Source organism: Scardinius erythrophthalmus (genome assembly GCF_964197995.2).
Source record: "Scardinius erythrophthalmus genome assembly, chromosome: 2".
In the NCBI taxonomy this organism is placed as follows: domain Eukaryota; kingdom Metazoa; phylum Chordata; class Actinopteri; order Cypriniformes; family Leuciscidae; genus Scardinius; species Scardinius erythrophthalmus.
This window is the reverse complement of record NC_138222.1, coordinates 32,892,359-32,916,803: the sequence shown is the minus strand read 5'-3', so window position 1 is coordinate 32,916,803 and position 24,445 is coordinate 32,892,359. Positions and strand designations below refer to the sequence as shown.

General features: G+C 39.3%; 1 long non-coding RNA gene across 1 annotated transcript; it reads right to left on the bottom strand.

The window, feature by feature from the left end:
- Window positions 1–17,057: 17,057 nt before the first annotated feature.
- Window positions 17,058–22,957, bottom strand: LOC308682507. The gene is made up of 3 exons (XR_014029155.1): window positions 22,847–22,957; window positions 20,555–21,046; window positions 17,058–17,746 (listed from the first exon to the last, which is right to left on the bottom strand). It is a non-coding gene; the product is annotated as an uncharacterized lncRNA (long non-coding RNA).
- Window positions 22,958–24,445: the final 1,488 nt, after the last annotated feature.

Genomic DNA, 24,445 nt, shown 5'->3' with positions numbered 1-24,445 from the left:
CATAAATCCTTTGCTTTAAAAGTACCAAGTAGTCACAAAAAAAAAAGATGCATCGATAATCGTTACCCTCTGAATCGTAATTGAATCGAATCGTGAAGTGCCTAGAGATTCCCACCCCTACCTGCCTCCAGAGCAAAACATTGACAAATAGTTTTACATCATCACACCTAAGTCCCGCCAGCTGACAGCGTCGCATCATATAGAGCCTGTAGGATGGAAAATAATCAAAGATATTTGAAAAAGAACAAATACATTTACTTTACTTGGAATTCCTAATGACAAATAGGTGTTGATAGTGCTCAAGGCCTGTACTGCTGTGCAAAGGCAAAAGACCGTAACTTCGTTTTTGGTCGAAAATGAGTTATTTATATTTTTGGCACATTCAAGACCTCCTTTATTATGTGGATGAGTATCTTGAATCAATTCCGTTGTTTTTTCGAGAAAATAATGAGTTGTCTTAACAGTAACTTCGAAAAGCCCATGAGAAACCAAGGCAGAACACCGTAACATCAGTTATCGCTCTTTGGCTCTGTTTTGGAACGCTCAAACTGAGTTACGGTGCTCTGCCTTTGTTTCGCCGCGCGTCAATATGAAGTTACTGTGCTGGTGTTCTATCAAATAATGCTACCTACCAGATTGTACGGTTATCTGCCTTTGTTTTACTGTCCATTAAAATTAAAATTACGGTGTAGCCTGTGTACTTTGTAAAGCTGCCATCAGTCCCTCTAACTTCTGATGTCCTCAGAGCTTTGTCCTGCACAAATGCGGTCAGAACATTTAGTATGGTCTGAAACCGCTCCATCGACAAACGTGCGATATCGATCGCAAAGGATTATGCAGAGTTGACAGAAAAATGTTATGCATGCCGTAGCAGAGGAATACAACAAATAACTAAAGCCCCGCCTCACTCAGTTTGGGTACCGGACCTGGTTGAAACACAATACAAAGGCAGAGTACAGTAACTTTAAAATAGTGGTCAAAAGTCAAGTTTGAGCTCAAGATTCTTTTATTTATATAATTGTCATTACTAAAACATCTATTTGCCAGATTTCCAGTGTCCTACCAATAATTAATTTGGCAGGACAACTAAAAATCTTTAAAGTCATTTTCCTCAGTTCCACACTCTAGCGAGTTAAGGTCTTTTGCCTTTGTAGGGCAGTGTAGGCCAAGGTGTACATCAATGGTCTGCTAATTGTCACACCTTTAGTACAGCGGGGGAAGTTGCCATCCTCTGAATGGTATAATGAATATAATGGGTTTGTAAGGGTGGTTTGCCTACAGTTGTTCAGGCTGCAGGATTGCCGAATGACTACAGAAACGCCATCAGCAAGATGATAGAAAATTGTCCATTTCTTGTCTGCTACTTATACCAATGACGGAAATAAGCACAGTTATAATAGCAAAATATGTGGGAGAGCGTTGCTATAGGGTGACTGTATTGTATTTCAATAGGTAACACATCAAAGTTAATACTTGATCAAAACTTAGCACATCAATTGTAATTGAAAGGCTTCGATGACAATATCTAGTTATGGTTACACTTAAAATAGTTATAAAATAGATGTATGAGATGATAAAAACTTACACCATTAATCGTACCCAGCATGTATGTGTATATATAGTATATAGTTACTTCGGAAGGAACACAAAGTCAGAAACAAGTGGAAGGTTTATTTTTACATCCTGTATGCCGTCAGAGGATTATATGTAGGCCTATTGTAATGGAGTTTGCAAAGAAACTTTTGTTGAAAGATGAGGCAGATGATCAACTGTAATGGATATGACAGCAGCTGCATCACAAACCGTAAGTAAATGATTGCATTATGCTTTGTCTGTAATGTGTCCGAATCCACTTTTGCAATTTTATGACGGGAAAAACGGTTGACGCATGGTCTAAAAGGGTTGTCCCTATTCTCTTAAAGAGTAATGTGTGTGTTTTGGGCGTAACGTGCAAAAAAACAGAGTGTAATTTCCCATTCCCTTTAAAAGCCAGTTGTGCTCGCACCATGGTGGATTCGCTATTTACATGGCGAAATTTGCAAGCGGAAAAACTGAACGCGTCTCCAGAGAGCAAACGGATCTGCCCGTGCGAGAGGTTAAAGAGCGCAAGCAGACCATCTACAGAACAAGCCGGATTTCACCATTCTTTAAGTACACAATATTAATATTTTAGTTTGTGTGCTGCTGCGTGTCCCTGTGTGTGTAATAAGCAGAATGTATGCGCATTTAAAAATAAATAAATAAATACTGCGCCATTGACTTTAGACCATGTTTTTGTTGGTCAATGGCACAGTCTATTTCAGTTCCCTCAAAATAACAACGCGCCAACAATGCGCCTAAACACATCTGATTTTCAGACCAGCACGCCCATGGGTGCACAAATGGGCGCAAATGCATTTGCTATTTAAACAACGTGGCGCAGGATGTGAAAATGATAACTGAGTTAGGCTGCAATTAGCAAAAAAACACGTGTTGCGCCGGGTGTATGTGTAATAAGAGGTCCACTGGAAGCAAGTTTAAGTAGAACCCAAATGCAGTTTAATGAAAATCAGAAACAAAAACATGGCGAGGCATGGCGAAAACAAACTCAGGAACAAGAACTTACTACGTGGTTACATCAGCAATACAAGACCCCGACACACGGCAAACATGAGGGCTAAATACACAAGACTAATGACTAGACAAGGGACACCTGTGAACAATGATCAAACAATCAGACAATAAACTCATGACAAGACACATGGCAGGATCACATGACTACAAGGGATCACATGACAGACAAGGAAGCAAACATGACAAGAACAAAACCAGACCAAAACCGTGACAGAATCCCCCCCTCTAAGGGCGTCTCCCGACACCCAGCAACACATAAAAGTCCAGGTGGGTGGTGGAGCGGAGGCGGTCTTGGGGGAGGGATGGTGGGCCAGGCCCGTGCAGGGGGACAGGGCTAGGGACGTGGCATGACGTGGGCGGACCAGGGCCGTGACGAAGCTTGGGCGGACCAGGGCCGTGACGAAGCTTGGGCGGACCAGGGCCGTTACGAAGCTTGGGCGGACCAGGGCCGTGACGAAGCTTGGGCGGACCAGGGCCGTGACGAAGCTTGGGCGGACCAGGGCCGTGACGAAGCTTGGGCGGACCAGGGCCGTGACGAAGCTTGGGCGGACCAGGGCCGTGACGAAGCTTGGGCGGACCAGGGCCGTGACGAAGCTTGGGCGGACCAGGGCCGTTACGAAGCTTGGGCGGACCAGGGCCGTGACGAAGCTTGGGCGGACCAGGGCCGTGACGAAGCTTGGGCGGACCAGGGCCGTGACGAAGCTTGGGCGGACCAGGGCCGTGACGAAGCTTGGGCGGACCAGGGCCGTGACGAAGCTTGGGCGGACCAGGGCCGTGACGAAGCTTGGGCGGACCAGACAGCTCCGGCGGCCAGTGCAGACCTGACAGTTCAGGTGGCCAGGGCGGACCAGACAGCTCCGGTGGCCAGGGCGGACCAGACAGCTCCGGTGGCCAGGGCGGACCAGACAGCTCCGGTGGCCAGGGCGGACCAGACAGCTCCGGTGGCCAGGGCGGACCAGACAGCTCCGGTGGCCAGGGTGGACCAGACAGCTCCGGTGGCCAGGGTGGACCAGACAGCTCCGGTGGCCAGGGTGGACCAGACAGCTCCGGTGGCCAGGGTGGACCAGACAGCTCCGGTGGCCAGGGTGGATCTGGATGTGTGGGAGACCATGGCGTCGCCGCCTCCATGGTCCTATCCATGATCCTATTACCCCCTCCCAAAATTTTCTTGGGGAGAGCCAGGGGGTATAGGACTGGCTCAGACTGGGCAGACGTGGCGAGATCAGGCGCTGGCTGGGCAGACGTGGCGAGATCAGATACAGTATAAGCCGACCACACACACCAAATGGCTGTGGCAAAAATGGTGAGTGTGGCTGTCATAGAAGGCTCAGATGTAGCGGCAGCCATTTTGTTCGAAGACATGGCATGTAGAGACTCAGGCATGGCGTGGAGAGACTCAGGCAAGGCGTGGAGAGACTCAGGCAAGGCGTGGAGAGACTCAGGCAAGGCGTGGAGAGACTCAGGCAAGGCGTGGAGAGACTCAGGCAAGGCGTGGAGAGACTCAGGCAAGGCGTGGAGAGACTCAGGCAAGGCGTGGAGAGACTCAGGCATGGCGGATACTGTGGATTTGTGGTGCTTCTCCTCAAAACCCACAGTAAATGAGGAACCGCTCAATAATAGAGCATAATCCATGTATTGTTCAAGTGAGAAATGAATTTTTCCCCCAGGCAGTCCACAGCGCAAAGGTTCGTCTAAACCATGTCTAAAAATGTCCTTGAGTGCTACATCATTAAAATCTACCTTGTGACAGAGTTCGCAAAAGTCCTTGACATAATCCTCTACGGTCCGGTTGTCCTGACGAAGACGAAGGAGGTCAACTGCTGGGTTCATAGTTTGGGTCTTGTATTATGTAATAAGAGGTCCACTGGAAGCAAGTTTAAGTAGAACCCAAATGCAGTTTAATGAAAATTAGAAACAGACATAGAAACAAAAACATGGCGAGGCATGGCGAAAACAAACTCAGGAACAAGAACTTACTACGTGGTTACATCAGCAATACAAGACCCCGACACACGGCAAACATGAGGGCTAAATACACACAAGACTAATGACTAGACAAGGGACACCTGTGAACAATGATCAAACAATCAGACAATAAACTCATGACAAGACACATGGCAGGATCACATGACTACAAGGGATCACATGACAGACAAGGAAGCAAACATGACAAGAACAAAACCAGACCAAAACCGTGACAGTAGCTGTGTCCCAAAGTGAAGGCTGCATCCTTCGAAGGCCGTATTTGAAGACCGGATGGCCGTATTTGAAGGCCGATTGCGTCACCGCGGCGCGACGAAGGACGTCCCAATTCAAAGGCTGCATCCTTGGAAGGTCGCATTTGAAGGCCGATTGCGTCACCGCGGCTCGATGAAGGCTGTCCCAATTCAGTTCTGCATCCTCCGAAGGCCGTATTCGAAGGCCGGTTGCGTCATCGCGCCGCGACGAAGGCTTCCCTGATTCAAAAGCGACGCCAAATGCACCCTTCGTTTCCCAGTGAAAAGAAGGATACATAAATGGACACTTAGCGGCCTATTCTACCCCATAAGTCATTGCGCGCCGTTGACGACAGCATTTATTTATTTATTTTTAAAGGCGGCCGAGACTAGAGATCGGTGGTGGACAGCAAATTCACATTTAAATGTAAGTATTATGTTTTCATTTACTCAAAAAGCTAGCAAAACCAGAGTTAAAGTTTCTTATAAATTTAACTCCTTCGTCACCATTGCGTGGCTACATTTATCAGGTAGTTTTAGGCAAAACTTGTGGTAATAACGTTATTAGTTTAACGACCTATTTGTAATATTTGCACTTGTGTATTATAAAAAATATCACTCACCCAATAAAGCCCAAAACAATAAGAAAAGCAGTAGATAAGGCAATGGGATTTCACTTTTATGTGTTTTTGTAGTGCTGTCATGCAAGCTATGTGGTTTTAACCAATTTTTAGTATACAGAAATATGATTTCTTAAGTATTTTGTATGCGTGTCTTGATGTGTCATATTTTTCAGTGTTAACAATGCATTTAAGATTGCTCCTCTGTGTTAAGTACCCTTTTCTGCTTTTTTTTTAGAACAATTCAGGAAAAAATGGGTGTATATATATATATATATATATATATATATATATATATATATATATATATATATATATATATATGAAAAGTAATACACACATCTTTGCTAAAAATTTATTGTCCTGTTGTTGTTAACAAGCCATGGTTCATTTGCTCTGCCTTTAGGATTGCAAGTGTCCTGGGACAGGTGAGGGTGTGAGTGGGAAACCCACTGCTGAAACTTGGCCCTGGTTTGTCCTCATGGATGAGGTGTTGGGACAGAGGCATTGCACCAACCCCCCTGTCCTCATCGCCTCAATCCCTGAGGACACACCAGGGCCGAGTTCAGTAGTGGGTACCCACGGTGAGGAGGAGCCAGGGGCAGCAGCACCAGCCCCACCAGTAGCACCAGCAGGAGCACCAGCACCAGCACGAAGGCGGCGAGACAGGACGGGTTTTTGGACTTGATCGGAGAAGAAATGCAACTACAGAGGGAGGCAGAGGCGAGGAGAGCACAGGAAAGAAGGGAGAGGATGGACAGGCTGTTTTCTCTTCTTGAGAGAATGATTGAAAAATATATACATTTTCTACATATTCTTGTTGAACTTTTTTCACTTTTATTTTTTAAAATAAAAATTATGTACATTTATTTTTATGCAACTTTAATTGTGTAAATAAAAGAGAATGAATTGTTCTGGACATTGTTTATTTTTGTAATGACAGTAATACTTTCTGCATGAAACAAATTCTATACCTTTTTATTTTTTCAAATAAAATTGGTAAATGAAAGTCATTTGTTCTATAGGCTACATTAAAGTACTTTTTCCAACTATTTACAAAATACGTTAAACATATCAAAGTCAACATAAACATTTAATTTTACAATACATAAAATAAGAAAAAAAATGATGTAGATTCTATTGAGCTGAACTGCTGGACCGGGATGGGCTGCCCCTGGTAAGGCCTCCTGCTGGTGGGACATCATCTGGGATGGTCTCCAGAGTGTTTAAGTGCATATTTCCTCTATCCACTAAGTTGTCTACCAACAGGTTTGCAGGGCTGATTCAATCGACGGCTTTCTGAAAAAAGTACTACTTCGGCATTACTGCGTAGGCTATGTTGCATTTTACTTCTGTATATTTTCAATATACAGTAATATCTGGTTGTTACATTATATACTTTTGTGTAGTTTAATCATATTGTGATGTGAGGGAAAAAAGTACTTCAGTAGGTTACTTGTTACTTCACATTTGTAAGTGAATACTTAACGAAATATGCAGTTCCGAAAATTAAAGTAACAAAATGTAGGCTTATTGTCACAATATTAACAAATTGTTGCTAACTACAGCAGCGTCCCATTTCAAAGGGTGCATCTGACGCGCTCGGACCCGTCTAGCCTACGAAGGATTGTTCTTGTCGCCTGGCAACCGTGACAGCTGCAGATGACGAGCGCGAGAAATACTGGACTTTTTATATTCAACTGGGTTTTGTATTCAAACAGGGCTAAACCGAAAATATATGATCCGGCAGCGCCGGGGCTAAAAAATCCTTACCATGTCCTCAAGTAAAATATAAAACATAAAAATGACAATAGCCAATTCTGGCTCCATAGCTGTTTACTCAGTTATCAAAATGAATGATCAGGATAGCAGCTGTCCTCTCGCACCGTTGCTTGGCACCAGGAGCGGTGATCGGGAACACCTGGTTGCGCAATTAGGAAATCCTAGGAAGGCTACATGGTGCGTCCTTCAGAGGACGCATAGGCTGCATCCTTGAAGTCTGCGTCCTTCAAAGGATGCAGCCTTCAACATTGGGACACAGCTAGTATGATAGGGCCCTATAAGTGAACCTCAAGGAACATATTAAAATAATTTAAAAAACCATGTAATGACGCCTTTAAACAAATGTAGTTAACTTATCTTAACAAATGGAACCTTATTGTAAAGTGTGACCCTGTGTTTTAACGTTGTGCAGCTTAACATTTTTGTGGAAAGCATGATACATTTTTTCAGGATTCTTTGATGAATAGAAAGTTTGAAAGAATATTATTTATTGAAACAAAAATATTCTGTAACATTATAAAGGTATTTGTTGTATTTTGATCAATTTAATGTGTCCTTGCTAAATAAAAGTTTAATTTTTCTCTCAAACCATTGAATGGTAATGTACTTGGCACAATAAGGTTTTATGTACGACTTCACTGCATTATTCTGGATGACCATTGAAATCATTCAAAGCTACAGAGCGCTGACAAATAGCCAGAGCGTAGACGACCTCTGGACTGAAAACATTCCACTAAATCTTTTTTATCTCTCTAGCTTTTGATTTTCTCATCATATTATTTATTATTCAGAAATGAAAAATATTCACCTCTGGGAGAGGTTAGACTCTTAATGACCTAGCTTTATCAGTATTCCATTATAACGGTCTTTACAGAGAGTGTGGCTGGGCTAAAATGACTTAAATGGAAATCATCATCTTGTGTATAGACTGGATATCATTCTGCACAATATATTTCATAGTTTATCTTTGAAACATTCGTCTCGCCACATCTTTCCTCACTTGAACTCCACCTGGTCCACATCATGGATAAATAACACTTCATTCCACAGTAACATATGCAACTGTTGGCCAAACTCATTCTGTACACCAGCATGATAATCCTTCGAGAGACAGTAACACTCTTTCAGAATTTGCTCATTAAAATTTTACTCTCATGTAACATACATTAGTTGTCAGACTGCTTTTATACTTGTTTAAAAAAAAAAAAACTGTTGTTTTCATTATGCTTTACTTCTTAGTTTCCATCAATATTTCAGCCAAGAGTTGCAGCTGTTTTCAGTGGTCAGCAGCCTTTCTTTTTTTGAAACAGTCTCTTGTGAAGAGAATGGTGACTTGAGCAGGTTATGAAGCAGTTGGACTATGGAGCAGGTACAGTGTGAACTCTGCCTCCCATAGATGAGCATGAATCTCTCTTCAACTCCCCTGACTAAAAGAGAGTTCAAACCACACTTAAGAGTATGGTACTGGTGTGCCACTATGAGTACTGAAAACACAAACAAATCTTCCAGCGAGCTGTCTATGAAGACATTAATAAGGTACGCTCCTGAAATGAACACTATATAGTTATTTCAGAGTATTCCATAAGTTGAATAGCACATTAATAATACAATGTATGTATGAGACTACGGGGGCTCATATTTGAGAAAGAGCAAGAAGCTTTACCTCATTTTATTTAATTTTTCAGCTCTTATTTAGGGGGCATCTGTACTGTTTTAAACAGTACCCTGATATCATTATGCAGCCAATAGAAATCTGCTATAAATTATAACATTAGCCAGTATACATCTCTGTTCTGTATCCAAATACTGAAATCATTCATAATACAGAAAATACAGAAATCATTCTAATATGCTGATTTAGCGCTCAGGTATTATCTATTATTTTTATCAATGTTGAATATTTTTTATTATTATTTTTTTTTTGTGTGGAAACTGTGATTTTTTTTTACAATTTTCAGGATTCTTTGGGGAAAAAAAATTCAAAAGAACAGTTTTTTATTTGAAATATAAATATTTTGTAACATTATAAAATAATCAAATAAAATAAAATAAAGTCCAAACTCTATATTACATGGAAATTTCTGATTTACCTAAAATAGCCTGACCAATAAAAGCATTTCAAATATTATAGTTTATTTTTTTTTAGAGTTTACTTAAAAATAAAGAATAAACTCCATAAAAACCCATTCACCTCCCACACTATCTATTTTTTCTTCTTCTACTTTTTTTTTTTTTTTTATAAATATGTCTAGGTAGTGTAAATTTTTTATTTTAATAGCTGTGTGGCACTGTGATTTCAGAAGCCGGAAGCCAGTGTTTTCTCTCCTTGAGTGCAAGTGAGTACAGAGAACTGCACTCATGACAGAGACTGTGGTGCCTCATAGAGGACATGATGTCAAGACTCATCAGCCTACACGGGTGGAAGGATAGACCAGAGAAACTCAATATTGTCCAGATACACTCATAATGCAGTAAAAGCCAGGACCATAAAAAAAATAAAGCTACCACATGAGCCCCCCTTTCACACAGAGATTCCGGAAAATACACGGATAATGTGTCCTGGGATTTGTCCCGGGATCGTTTGATTTTGGTTCTTTCACACATCCCGTAAAGATCCCGTAAAGACATGTGACGTCAGGATGTGTTGTAGAAAGGCCAGTCTAATCTTCCGCTACCGCTCTTTCCACTGTAGTCGTGCACTTGGTGGATTTTTTTTTTACGCAGCGTCTTAAATTTACTAATGATCTGCACTTTCGACCTCGAGAAACCACGATCAAATTCGGTCGTCCACTAACGCATCACCAGTGGTGGACGAAGTACACATACCATGTACTTGAGTAAAAGTAAAGATACTCAAGGTAAAATATTACTCAAGTAAAAGTAGAAGTGCTGCCTTTAAACATTCACTTGAGTAAAAGTACAAAAGTAGTTGCCTTCAAATGTACTTAAGTATCCAAGTACTATGATTTTTTTATGGCTATAATTGTCCTATTATTATTTTTGTCACAAGACTCTTGCTTAACTCAGTCTACGTGAAGACTCCAATGTCACTCTTGGCACATCAATCTATAAATAAAATGACATTAATTAGTCTATATATATATTTATATTATATATATATATATTTGAATTGAATACATTTTTTGTGTGTTTAATTTTGGACGGAAGGGGACTGTTCCCATAAGGTATAATACATTTACAGTATTTAGGGAGCAGCCTATTTCCCTCCAAAATTAAACACCAAAACGTATATTAATGCAGTGTTTCTGCTACTCCCCAGAAAAAAAATGCTATTATATGCAAGTAATTTTAGTGTCAACGTAATAAGCAATGCTCATTATGCGTCAATATTTACCGATAATTGCTGCAATAATAGCTGCTGCTCTCTGCCCCGCTTAAAATCATTTGCAACGTGATTTGTTTGGAACTATTGAGAGCTACACGAATCGGCGGCGAGATTACAGCGGCTGCACACTGCACAGACCATTCGCTGAATGATATTAAAATACTGCGACTCGAGATAGATCGATTAGAGTGTACTAGTGTAGACGGCTCTGTATGCTTTTCAATCACTCTCGTGATGTCATAAACGGATCGGTCTGTGCAGCTCCGGTTCAAGTCGAACAAGCCTATAGTGTGTCGCAACTCTCATAACGGCTCTGGTTCACGCAGATAGCGCCAAGGCAAGTTCAAAACAAAGCACGGAAGTTGTAGGCTTGTGATTGGTGGCTCGTTTGACCAGTTAAGTTTTTATCCACTCATAAATAAAAAGGAACGACTGATTTTGAAAATGTAGTAGAGTAAAAAATAAGATATTTGACTTTGAAATGTAGTGGAGTTAAAGTAAAAGTCTTCCCAAATTTAAATACTCAAGTAAAGTACAGATACACAAAAAAACTACTTAAGTACAGTAACGAATTACATTTACTTCGTTACTGTCCACCACTGCGCATCACGTACCGTTCCACAAAGCTGGCGAACGATCTCAGCTTCAGCGCGGATAGTAAGGAGCTCTATGGTCTCTGCTTCAGTCTAGTTTGCAGACATTTTTTCGTTGTTGATGACGAACACAAACTTTCTTCTAAGAGCAACAAAATACCCCTTATGGCATTGGTCCTGGCTTTTGTTCACACAGGGCACTAATCACACTAGGTCCCCATCCCGGCATCAATCCCGGGACGTGTTTGCGTTCACACAGAAGGCACTCTAGCAATTTTACAGCAATTTCCCGGGATCAACGCGCTGTGTGAAAGGGGCTATACAGGCTTTTGAAAACTTGCAAATCATCCCATCTGATTCATTGTATGAGCGTGTGAAGGATCATTGTACTTGGGAATAAAGAAAGCTCACATTTTACTGTTGTTCTTTGGGATCTAAAAAGGCAGTGAAATAGTTTTCAAAGATTAAAAACATTCAACACATTGTCATTAGCATGAAAAATTATCCACTAATTTGTGAAGCGTTTCTTAGCCAAAGTCCAAAGCAGGGTGACTGACCAGCTAAATTCATCTAAATGAATAAACCGATTACTTACACTTTCTTAAAAAGGAGCAATAAGTATGCCTACACAGTAATTTCATTACATATAATTCATTTATGGCTAAATGTTTGATGTAGCCTAGAAGAAGATTTTAAAATGTAATACAAGCTTTCAATTTACAAATTCTGCTACTATTTTCAGAAACTACTCAAATTCTGCACCAAGGGGTGGAGGAAAGAGAAAATAAATATATAAATACACATACCAGAGGCTCATACCATTCTGACACAGTCTCAGTATTTCTTAACATCGGGATTTACCGCACAAGTCGAGATCTGCATGCTCTGCCAGAACACAATGAAAACATAATGTGGTGAGTGAACAATCTCTGAAGAGGCAGAGGAATGTGAGTCTGGGTTAAAGATAAATATGTGAATAAATAAATTGACACAGTCCTTTGTAGGATCTATGTGGGGTTTTTGGTCACTTCAGAGTAACCATAATGACTGGCGTCAGAAGTACTGCTGGAAAACATCCTAAACTGTGAAACTGAACAACAACAAGCTAATATAAGTGGCTTTAGTTCTTCACATTTGTATTTCTTCCAGTCTGCAGTCTAGATTGCAATCGAATTTCAACACTCCTGTTTCCTATGGAACAAACATCACATGCGAACTGTGAAAAGTAAAATGCACTCAGGCAGGAATATTTGTAAGTCTAACTGGAGAAGGAAAGTGATAAATCCAACCAAAGCCATGCAAGACTTTGTATTGACACAGGAGTACTAAGAAGAGTTACAGAGCGGAATTCCCTTAGAAGATTATTCTGGATAAGCCTGTGTGCTTTGGACTGTGAGCTTGGCAGAATGTAGCTAGGCAGAGAAAGAAATTTATTGAAAAATACTTTTTTTACCAGATTGTCTTTTTTCCCCTTCTCACTGATCTGCAGTCTGAAGCTGCCAGTGGGCATAGGTTTTGTATATTCAGCACCTGATTTGCTGGGGTAAGAGGAGTGGACGAGGACAGAGAAACGAACAGGGCTGCTGAATGGATCTGGCACTCTGTTTCATTTGTGGGAGTGAGCTGTCAAGACACAACCGTCCTCAGGGGGGACCCACAAAGAACAGGCACTTTTTCTTCTTTCATTTCTCTCTCTCTCTCTCTCTCTCTCTCTCTCTCTCTCTCTCTCTCTCTCTAGATGAAGGGAGTGGGACAACAGAAAAAATGCTAAAACTGGATTTCCACGGGGTTTATACAGGTTGAGAGTGGCTACCTGCCATCTTATAAAAAACAATCGCTGTTCGCTATATTAATATATTTAAAATGTAATTTATTCCTGTGATGCAAAGCTGTATTTTCAGCATCATTACTCCAGTATTCAGTGTCACATGATCCTTCAGAAATCATTCTAATATTCTGATTTGATACTTAATAAACATTTCTTATTATTATCAATGAGGGAACTGTGATACTTTTTTGATTAATAAAAGTTCAAAAGAGCAGCATTTAAAAAAAAAATAGAAATCTTTTGTAACATTATAAAAAATATTTACTGTCATTTTCTTTATCAATTTAATGTGTCCTTGCTGAATAAAATATTAATTTATTCAATAAATAAATCTTACTGATTTTTCAATGGTAATGTATATTGAAAGGTTGCTAAGCAAAATATATCTGATCTTGTCTAATACATATTATTTGTTTATATTTATGTTTAGAATGTTAAATACGCAGATTGATTGCGCATAATTGCAATAAAAAATATTAGGGGAGTAACAATATATTGTGTCACAATACTGTATATCGCAATACAAAAATGCAACAATATGTATCGTGGATAGTGACAATATGTATCGTAAATATGTATGTATGCACCATAAATCACAAGACGGCTTCAGCATTTCACCATTATTTACAATTTTCCAGACTTCTGTTTCCGCATGGATGGTATCAATACCAATGACTAGAAACTTTAGCTCAACATCTGCAGCCAGATGATTCTGGCCCACCCCTTCAGCCTCACGTGAGGCCTATCTGTCACCTCGGTGTTCCCATGCTGTTCCGCCTGCCTACTGGAGCATCTGGTCCTATCTCCGTAGGGAAGCAGGCATGAGTCCATGCCGCCTCCCGAGCCCTGCCACGGCCACTGCCACAGTATCAATTTATATCATATTAACTTTTCCCATGCAGCACCAGGTGCTCAATTAGGAGACAGGCCCAGGGCCAACAGCAAGCCAAAGCCATTCAATAAATCACTCTCCATTAGGGGCCTGGTGGCCCCTTCTAGTGCTGTTCTGTGCCATGTCTTCCTGGTGCTGAAGGGGCACTCTGAATAGAGCTCTCACACAAGATAAAGAAAAGATACATGATCTTAGCCATCCTGGAAATGCCCTTACCAAGTTCCTAATAACCATTCATGTATTTAACCCTCTGAAAAAGTGAGGGCCAAAAATGACAAAATTGTATTATATTATTACAAAAGTATATTTTTCCATTTTACTGTGCATAATTATATACACTACCAAGCAGAAACATGGGGTTAGTATGATTTTTTTAAAGTTTATATGCATTTATTTAATAAAAATACATTAAACAAAATGTAATACTGTGAAATATTACTACATTTTAAAATAACTGTTTTAAACCCTAACCCTATTTTAATATAGTTTAAACTGAAATGTATTCCTGTGATGGCAAAGATGAATTTTCAGCATCTTTACTCTATTCTTCAGTCACATGATCCTTCAGAAATCATTCATATGCTGATTTGGTGCTCCAGAATTCTTATAATTATCAGTGTTTTTTTTTTAAAGGATTCTTTGATGAATAGAAAGTTCAATCAGTCCCTCCAGGATTTCACGATTTTTTTGTGTGATTTTTGCGATCAAAATGACTGATTTTGTGGTGGTAATTTCCAGAAATTTGTGAAAAAATTTGCGATTAATTTGTGATTAGGACATCACATTTACCATAAAAGTGTTATGTCAGATGCACAATCGTCATACATGACACAAATCACAAACAAAATGCATAAAGCTTGTTTATTTTGGTCTAATCAAATTCTCATCAAATTAACTTTTAAAACAACCTATGGGCACAACCAGGAACATCCAAGAAATGATTTAAATAATCAAGTAAACACTCAGTAATGAAATAAGAACAAAGGAACAAATAACAAAAAGAAACAAAACAGGACAAGTAAATACAAGGATACAGTTACATACAGTGGATAATTTACGTTTTTTTTTTTTTTTGTGCTGTAGCTATTGTTGTTGCTTGATTAACATTAACAACACTGACAACAGCAGGTAAATTAGGTTACTGTAACTTTAAGACCTACTACAGTAATGACAAACGTCACAATCAGTTATTACTGATAGTTTTACGTAAATACTCGCCAAGATGAATATTTTGAAGTAATTGTTGCTATGTGTATTTGTTCAAGCGCTATAAAGAGAATTTACACTGACAGGCGGTGACACGCAGTCAGTCAGTCAGTCAGTCACACGCACACGCACGCACACACACACACACACACACACACACACACACTGCAGTCAGGCAGTCACTCGGTCAACACAAAACAATTTAACCCCACTCTCGTGCAATATATCAGGATATTGCGTAGCCCGCTCCTTGGCGCTTATGTGAGAGGGCAGGTGAGACAAATTTTCTTTCGCCATGTTTCTGACAGACCGCTCACAGACATCACGCGTGCGCAACATCTGTATCCACGTAAAATGCATTGAAACTTTAATTAAAGGTGCCATATGTCATGTCTGGCAAAAAAAAAATCAAGTCATACTCCACATTCCATACCAGATGGGGGCAGTATACCTCCAGAAAGTGAATTGGTCTATGCTCCGCCCCTAACTTCTTAGCTGCACATATACAAGTTAAAATAGGGACAACATCTATTTAGAGTGTTACGCTGCCCGCCTGAAGCTAATTTAGCAGCATATATCAAGTTTGATTTTCATTAGCAATACCACTTCTAGCTAAGTTATCATTAGTCACCAAAAAACATTCGGTCTCATTACACCTTGCAATGTTTTCCGTTACGTTTCGTGCGTCCAGGGTGTGTAAAGCAGAAGCAGCCTGGCCAGCGGCGGAGTATGCGCGATCCGTGAGTGCTGAAGACGTTCTGCACGGCTTTGATGGGTGCGCAGGAGGACACAAATGGGCGGCGACAGCTTCTTCCAGTGGCGGGAGCTTTTTCCTCAGCGCCGTCAACAGATAGAGCGTTACTAAAACTGTATACACCGCCGCCGACTTGAGCTGCAAAGAAGCTCTGGCCGCCCTGTCAAGGACGCTTGTCAAAAAGTACGGGGAAACTTGACCGCTCTGAATATAGTGAGTGAGTGAGTGCGCGCGCGCGCGGCCGGGGCTCGCTCTCTCTCTCTGCTAGTTCTTAGAGGCAGAAGAGCGCGTGCGCGCTTAAAATGTCATATTTTGGTATGATCGTTCACCCGCCAGTGTGGCGGATAGCTTTTTGAGATTTTATTTGTGCTTCAGAGCGCGTTTTTTTCCCTGCAGCGGGTGGTGGTAGGGGTCTCTTGCCAAGGGCTTCAGCCATCCTTCCGCTCTCTTCCCTGAACTGAAATGTAGTAGTGGGCTGTACTTTCCACATCAGGTTCAAGTACGCCCACAAGCCGTGCGAGTTATTCGTGTATTGCATGTTTGGCTGGTGGTTATGTTGCCCGTATACCGCCTCCCATGGCCGAAACTGGTATTACGACACCTGTCGGGCCGTGGCTAGTAATGCTAATGCTAATTAAGGTTGATATCTCTGCAGCACTATAACTTGACATTTTTTAATGACATCATCGCCCTTATTTCTTCTCATTCTTTTGATGTGTGTAGCTCATTTTTGGGATATTTTTACCTCAATTGTTACATATGGCACCTTTAAACTAGAGATATTTCAATTGGGTGATTATAATTTAATGTTTTGTGAGGTCTTTTTCATTTTTGTGATTATTTTGCGGTTAAATTAGGAATTATGCAGGATCGCAAAAAAATGCGACAATTTGTTGATTTTGCGTTGTATTCAGCGATCGCGGAATCGTGAAAAACTGGAGGGACTGTTCAATATATCAACATTTATTTGAAATAGAAATATGTTGTAACATTACAAAAGATGTGTGTAAAAGTCACTTTTGATCAATTTAATGCATTTTTGTTTGACCTCAAACTTTTGAATGATAGTGTATTACACATTATAAACAGCAGTGGCCAAAAGTGACGTCCGTAAGGATATTTGTTTTTAATGACCCTACAAGTTTGATTAAACCATCAAAATATGAGGGAAATACATTATATTTTTAAACATTTTTTTTTTTTTTTTAATATGGGGCAAGACCAAAACACTAAAATTAGTTAAGATGTACAATTATATTATCTGAATATATTCATTAAATAATAATTTTCAACTAGGCTATGTAGCCTAAAAAAAGAGTGACAAAAAAATGACCCTTTAAAGCCCTCAGCGCAAAAAAAGGCAAGATTTACTCATGACGCTACTGTTTGCACAGGGTCATGGAGCAGGACCAATAAATTTAGAGAAATGTGGGGGTAAACTATTCATTTTGACTGAAACATTAATAAAACACTTCTACTGGGCTGTATAACGCAAAAGGTTACAGAAAGAGTAAGTTTATTCATGAGTGACCCACATTTGCTCCCATAAAAGGCATCAAAAGTCTCATTGTCCCCTCTGACATGGGTATGGCTTTTTATAGGCTCACACTGACAGCCTCAGACACGCTCTTTCCAGTCTAACTTCCTAGACCATTAGTAATTGAAACCATATACAGCGCTGCTATAAGACATCAAGTTGAGCTTTAGCCTATATTTTATTATTTCACTGCACTCACCAGAAAGCTGGATTTCATTGGTAATTGTACCTGACAATAGAAGATTGTTCATTTGAAACTCCTCACAATTTACCTAATGGAAGTCAGCTGCTGCAGTTTCCTGTCGAAAACGATCTCAATGTTGTTCCACCCGGACCTCTTCCAAGTAAAACAGACTGACCTGTCAGTTTGGGAGAGATGGAAAGAGAAGAATTCAGGCAGGCGGGGGAGGATGAAGGGAAGGGGAGAGCTGCTTCAGTTCTGAACATTTATTTTAACTCTGAACATTTTTTGACTGTTATTCTACACTTTTAACTCCACTGCAGACTAAATACTCTGGAATGTGGGCGACATATTTTGGCATCTCAGACCAACAGCACAGCTTCAGATTACAGGCATAAATGGCCATGAAATGGGTTGAGAGCAGGGGTAAAATTAAACTATACAATTTGTCTAAATTGAAGAACATGTGATGTTTTGGCTTAGGGGGGAAAGGCCAAAATAGCCCAGTGATATCTGAGGGAGGAAATGAATCTTCTCCCATGACTTCAAGTAGCCTACGACTTTTAATTGCTGAGTTGCATTTTACAGCTTGATTTTAAATCAGCTTTCAAGGCACTGTATTGATATTCTTCTGGTTAGGGGTTTGTTGTAAACCTTTAAGTCAAGGGTATTCAATTAAAGTTCCAAGAGGTCTGGTCTCTGTATTTCCTTCCCTGCAGAGGTCCGGACAGTACCTTTTAGGAACAGTTATAAACTCCCATTAGGGCAGCCATGGTACCTAAAATACTAAACACTCAAAATAATCATCAAAGATGAGAATTTTGGGCCCCGAGAGCCAAAGTAGTGATGTTCTGAATTTTTACCAATATTTACCAGAAAAAGTAAATATATCTCCCAACTTGATACAGCCTAATAATTATTATAATCATTGGGATTTATTAATAAAAAGGTAAGCACAGATGTTTTGTCAGGCTATTTTTTGTTTTATCATTTATGTTATATTTAGACACCTATGGCACATAGAAGGCCTTGGGACTGAGAAAGCACATGGGGTGCAGGTTTACCTCTTAAGAAAAGTATGGACCATTTTCAGAGGTGGAAGTAACGAATTACAACTACTCACGTTACTGTAATTAAGTAGTTTTTTTGGGTACTTGTACTTTTTTGAGTATATTTTTAAATCTGTAATTTTACTTGTACTCAAGTACATATTAAGCTAAGTAATCTACTTCGCTACTTGTAAAATCACATTTCGTTACTGAGTACAATTTGAATTGATATTCAAATCTTTGAATGGCATTTCGGTAGCCAATAAAAATATTCGATCGTAAACGGACCAATAAAACCCCTGATATTTGGACTGAATGAAAGCCGCCGCAGTCGCAGCAGGTTTTGAAGAGCTGATCATGAAGGAGGCGAGGAGCTCAGAGTGATTAATGGCTGGACTGAAAGTTTGGAACAACAAACTACATAGTTATTATTGTCAAAATATCTATATTTTACCAGCTGCGCGTTCTCATTCTCTCATCTCAACGACAGCGAGTTTGACACACCCGCCTCCTCTCAGCGCGGAATTGCAGGTAGGCCTATTACGCATAATTTTATTAATACCTGCAAGTTTCTCTGGCATATTTTAATGGCAAATGTCACGAACAATATTATTACGCGAGGGCACATTCATGTAATCGCAGAAAACTGGACGCGAGCTCTCAAATATACGAACGAACTGGACTCGGATATTGAGTGTGCGCTCTCGGACTGTGTGTCATATCATGTGCAATCGCGAATCTCTCCAAGTGGTTCTCACTGCAGACTCAAATGACGTCCAGCTCCAATCTCTCCATGCTCTTGAATTAAACACTGTCAAAAGTTATGAAAAATCTAGTCTTTTTGCAAATTAAATTCAGTTTGCTTTGAATTGAAATCAAGCTTCCTTGTGCTGTGTGTGAGCTATTGCAACAGTTCACGTTACCCTATTGTAAAGACAAATACACTGAGTGAGTAAATATTAGATTATTGTAATGGTTATTGATCAATGTTTAAATATGTAAACAAAAGCCTAAATTAAAATCTCACCTTATAAAGTGGACGTGTCTCTTCAGAAGACTTGAATTAAACTTTTCCATTCAAATAGAATTACTGTTACAATGAGTGTTGTGCTTTTCCATGCTTGAAAATAATGATTGCCTTGACAAAATGGATGGACAAAAATGTAGATATTAAAATATTTAGTATGTAGTAGTTTTCCCGATGGTATTAAAAATTATAGGCTAGGCCTTGAATATTGACATATTTCAAGGTGTCATATTGAAGTTAGAAATTCCAGTATCCACTAATTAATGTCCTTTGACATAAGGTAAAAACGTGTTAAAAGTAGCTATTTTCTACATAAATCTATGATTTTGTTGAATATTTTTATTGGTAATGCATTAACTATCGCCAGCTAAAAGGTAATTAGTAACTAGTACTCTGAGTAGTTTTTGAGAAGAGTAATTTGTACTTTTACTTAATTACTTTTTTGACACCAGTACTTTTACTTGTAATTGAGTATTATTTCAGCAATGTAACGGTACTTGTACTTGAGTACAAATTTTCAGTACTCTTTCCACCTCTGACCATTTTTATGTTTTGCTCAAAATAATTAACTACAAAAACCAAACAACATAATCTAATAATCAAAACTCTCATCATGAGCAAAAAACAAAGTTAACTACAGTAATTCTAATTTCAAAGCTGTCTATCTTCCCTGGACACCTCTAAATAATTTTCCAAATTATAACATTGTTTATGAAATGCTGGTTGCTGAAAAATAATGCTAAATGGAGAAGAAAAAAACAAACATCTAAACTTTAAGGTGCCACACGTTAATTGTCACAACCCTGGTTTAGTTCAACTGTCCGAGTCATCTCTATGACAGGTACAAATAATTGTATTTGCTTAATTCTCATTTTCTGCAGTGTTTTAGCAAAGGTATTTTGATGCTCACCGTGTTTCTGCTAACGTTACTGTTGTTAAAATATGGCGTTTTCCGTCTTGGGAGAGAGCAGGGGAGATACGCAACGAGCACAGAATGGAAAGGGCTTGAATGGCTCTATTAAAATATTAGAGGATGTTGTTCCGAAAGATCATTACCATGAACTACTCTGAGCACTTGTGGTGTGAACCGCTCCGTTGTTTTGAAGAGCTGCTCACTTTAAACTGTAGAAACGGTAAAATGGCGCAATTATGTCGCGCGGTCCCAGTTCCGGACCCCGGCTTGGTTCCATCCGTATCGCGGCATTATTAGCTGCTTTCCCACCGTCGGGGCGAACGGTTCAAGTTATGTTTCCACTTGAGCCTGGTACGGAACGATTACCAACCGTTCTCGGCCCGGAATTCTCGGCAAGGTCTAACCGTTCTTTGCTGGAAGAATCCGTGACGTCGCAACTCAGGATTGGTCACTTGTTTGTTGCCTGGCTACCAGCTTCTCTCTAGCGCGCTATTTGAGAAACGTAAACACAAATGAATAATACAATTAAAACTATCCTTCATAAAGAGGTCGCTATCTCATATTGTCTGTAAAGGCTTGCCTTACCAATGCAACGACAGACGATTTTGTATTACATTCCAAAGAGCGGCCGTTAACAGCCAAAATATTTTTGTGGAGATAATTTCAGCCTTGGGTGTGTTATTTCTTGATTTAGCTAAATTAAAACTACATTATAAAAAAAAAAAAAATATATATATACATATATATATTTTTTTTTTTTGTTAGTTTTATATATATGTATATATGTATATATATATATATATATATATATATATATATATATGTGATGCGATCTGGGAAAACCCGTCGGATGTCGCGCTGGGCCGTTTTCAGTAAATTCCAAAATAGTTTGAATGTCAGTTTTTTTGTCAAATTTTTTTTTCCATTAAATTATTATTCTATAACATCTTTTCTCTTATCTCTGAAAATATCTTGGCAAAATTCCCTTGTTTAGTGCAGAAAAACAGCGATTTATAGTGTCAAGCTGAAAATACTCTCTTTCTCTAATGCATTCTATGCGACCATTAGCGCCCGGCAGAGGTGAAAAAAAAAAAAAAAAAAACAATCGCCGTATATCCCATACACCTGTCCGTCTCGTAAGACTACAAAGATAGTTTACCTTTAAAATAAACCGCATACATGTACAGTGAATGTGTATAGTGCGCATTTCGCGCCAATCCTGTTTAAACTATAACGTCACGCAGTTTCATAACAATCGCGAGATGGACGCGTCTCAACGGTGACAGTTATTTAAACCTGTTTTTCTCAAAATTCCGTTCCAGAAAATCATAGAGATCGGCCGACTTCAGATAAACATAACTTCTGCTAGCAACAAGCTATGATAAAAATAAAAACAGATTTGGAAAGGGCTTGATACCAGCATCCATATGATATCAAAACCTGTAATAGGTAAAATTTCACCATGTGGTGGGTTTTCCCAGATCGCATCACATATATATATATATATATATATATATATATATATATATATATATATATATATATATATATATATTTTTTTTTTTTTTATGTAGTTTTATATATATGTATATATATTTATATATATGTATTTTTTTTTTTTTTTTTTTTTTTACTATAGTCAATCCATGACATGAATCTATAACATTTAAAAATGTAGCCTGGCTACTGTTAAAGAATAAATGCAATTCCGGACATCATCATTTTACTATGATATCACTATTTAAAATACAACTGACCCTGACCCTAAACTCTTTTCTAATGTAGGCCAATGTCTCTGGTGGGTCTGTGAGTTTAGCAATCTGTTTTTCTGTATTTAGATCATTTCTATCTTTTATCTAAAAATACAGTCAACACTATTGCCAGGTCACTTAAAGATGACATTTTATAACACTTTAATTTATGAGCTTTATTAATAAATTATACAGTTCATATCTGCAGGTTGTTCTGTGAAGCTTGTTAGCAGCAGTAACCAAGGATCAGCGAAGGATTGACTCAAAGCCTTTGTGGCTTTCTTTCACTCTTTATCTCTATCAGACACAAAAACACACACAAAAGGTAGTCCATTTCTAATTTTGATGCCTTGGCCTTTCTGTCAATAGTCAGAAGCATGATAAATAAACAGAATACCACGCCAGATGCCAAACTAAGCAACAGATAAAATGGCTTACTTTTTATGTCCCAGCATAAATTACATATTGATATTGATACATATTTAAATTCCCCAAATTTTAGGCCTCTGAGAGATAAAAAAAAAAAAAAAAAACTTACATATGGACCCATGAAACCCTCACAAGAAGATGCTGTCAGAGAGTGAGGAACGTAACGTCTCCAGCATGCACCTTTCCTGTGTCACAACCGGAAATGTAAATGAGACAAGACACTCTCCACGAGACCCTGCCTCTGCCTCTGCCCCGAGTCTTTCTCCCTCTTATCTCAGAGTGTCCTCTGCAACGGAACACTGATTTTCATATACAATCACACACACACAGCTGTCAGGCCTAGATTAATTTATGCTGATTATCTGAGGGGCAAAAGGTAGATCACGTATACATTCTTAAGTGGAGATTAGTTGCTTAAGAGAGCTTCTCAAACTGGCGTGCTTCTCTCTAGACTTATCAGAGCAATTAAACGATACACAATTGAATATTGTACAGAGGATACAAGGCTGTTTTTTGTTTTTTTTCTTCAACACTATAATCTCCCCACAATCATTTTTTTTTTTTATCCTACAGTGGCATCTTTATTGTCTACACTTATGACATGTTATGGGGCTTCCTGTGTCCTTCAGGTACTTAAAGAGATTGTTCACTCAAAATGACAATTCTGTCATCATTTACTCACCCCCATGACATTCCAAACCTGTATTCAATTCACATTTATTTATACGTTATACGTTTCAAAGCAGCGGGTGACTGTGTGTGTTTCAGAAATGAACATCATATACAAATCACACAGTTAGCTAATTTAAGGGAGAAACAATGAGCTCAATGAAGTAACGAATACATGTTTAACAAAAATAATTAGGATATAGAAAATTTAGCATTGGTGCATGTTGATTCAGAGCTTGCGTTAATCTCTTCACATGTGTTGGGGAATCTGAAGTCTGTATAAGAGGCTGGATCCAAACTGGAGCTGATAAACTCTAAAGCCATCTGCAATATGGACTAATAAGATCACAGTAGCACTCAATGCTAAAACCATACAAATAATATGGCCTCAGTTTCTCTGTGAAACACTACAAAGAGCATGATTAATGCAGCTACTAATCCAAAGATACTGTACAATCAAATATTTCATATTCATGATTCCTGGGATTTGGATACAGTCAAACGGAAACATGCTCAAATCCTTTTGGCAGAATGTTCAATACCCAAACAGCTTGTGCACCAAAAATTAATAGACAATTATATGGAGAAAAAAAATGTTTATACTGCCTTTCTTGCCTGCTGCTTTATGTTTCACTGTAGGGAATTTGGGGATAGAGACATCGACTGGCCATGCCTGACTGAAGCTGTCCCTATTGCTGTTGTTTTTTCTTGCTGTTGTTCCTGTAGGAGCTGCTCACCTCTGCCACAATAAGTCGACCTGAGATCAGCCTTCGCCGTATGGCCATTACCAAGGGATCAATCTCAGGGGTCATCCCGACCTCTGGACATTATGGAGGCTAGATACAGTGCAAAAGGCACATACCACCAGTCACTGCCCTGCAGACCACCAGTGAATGAGTAAAAATAGACACTGACCATAGACAACAAGACAACGTGCAGATCAGTTTACGCTACTGGAGAAATACAGGGTTATGTCAGACTTTGATGGATTCATGAGAATCTTAGGAAAGAATTCAAGAAATTTTGTACGTTAAATTCT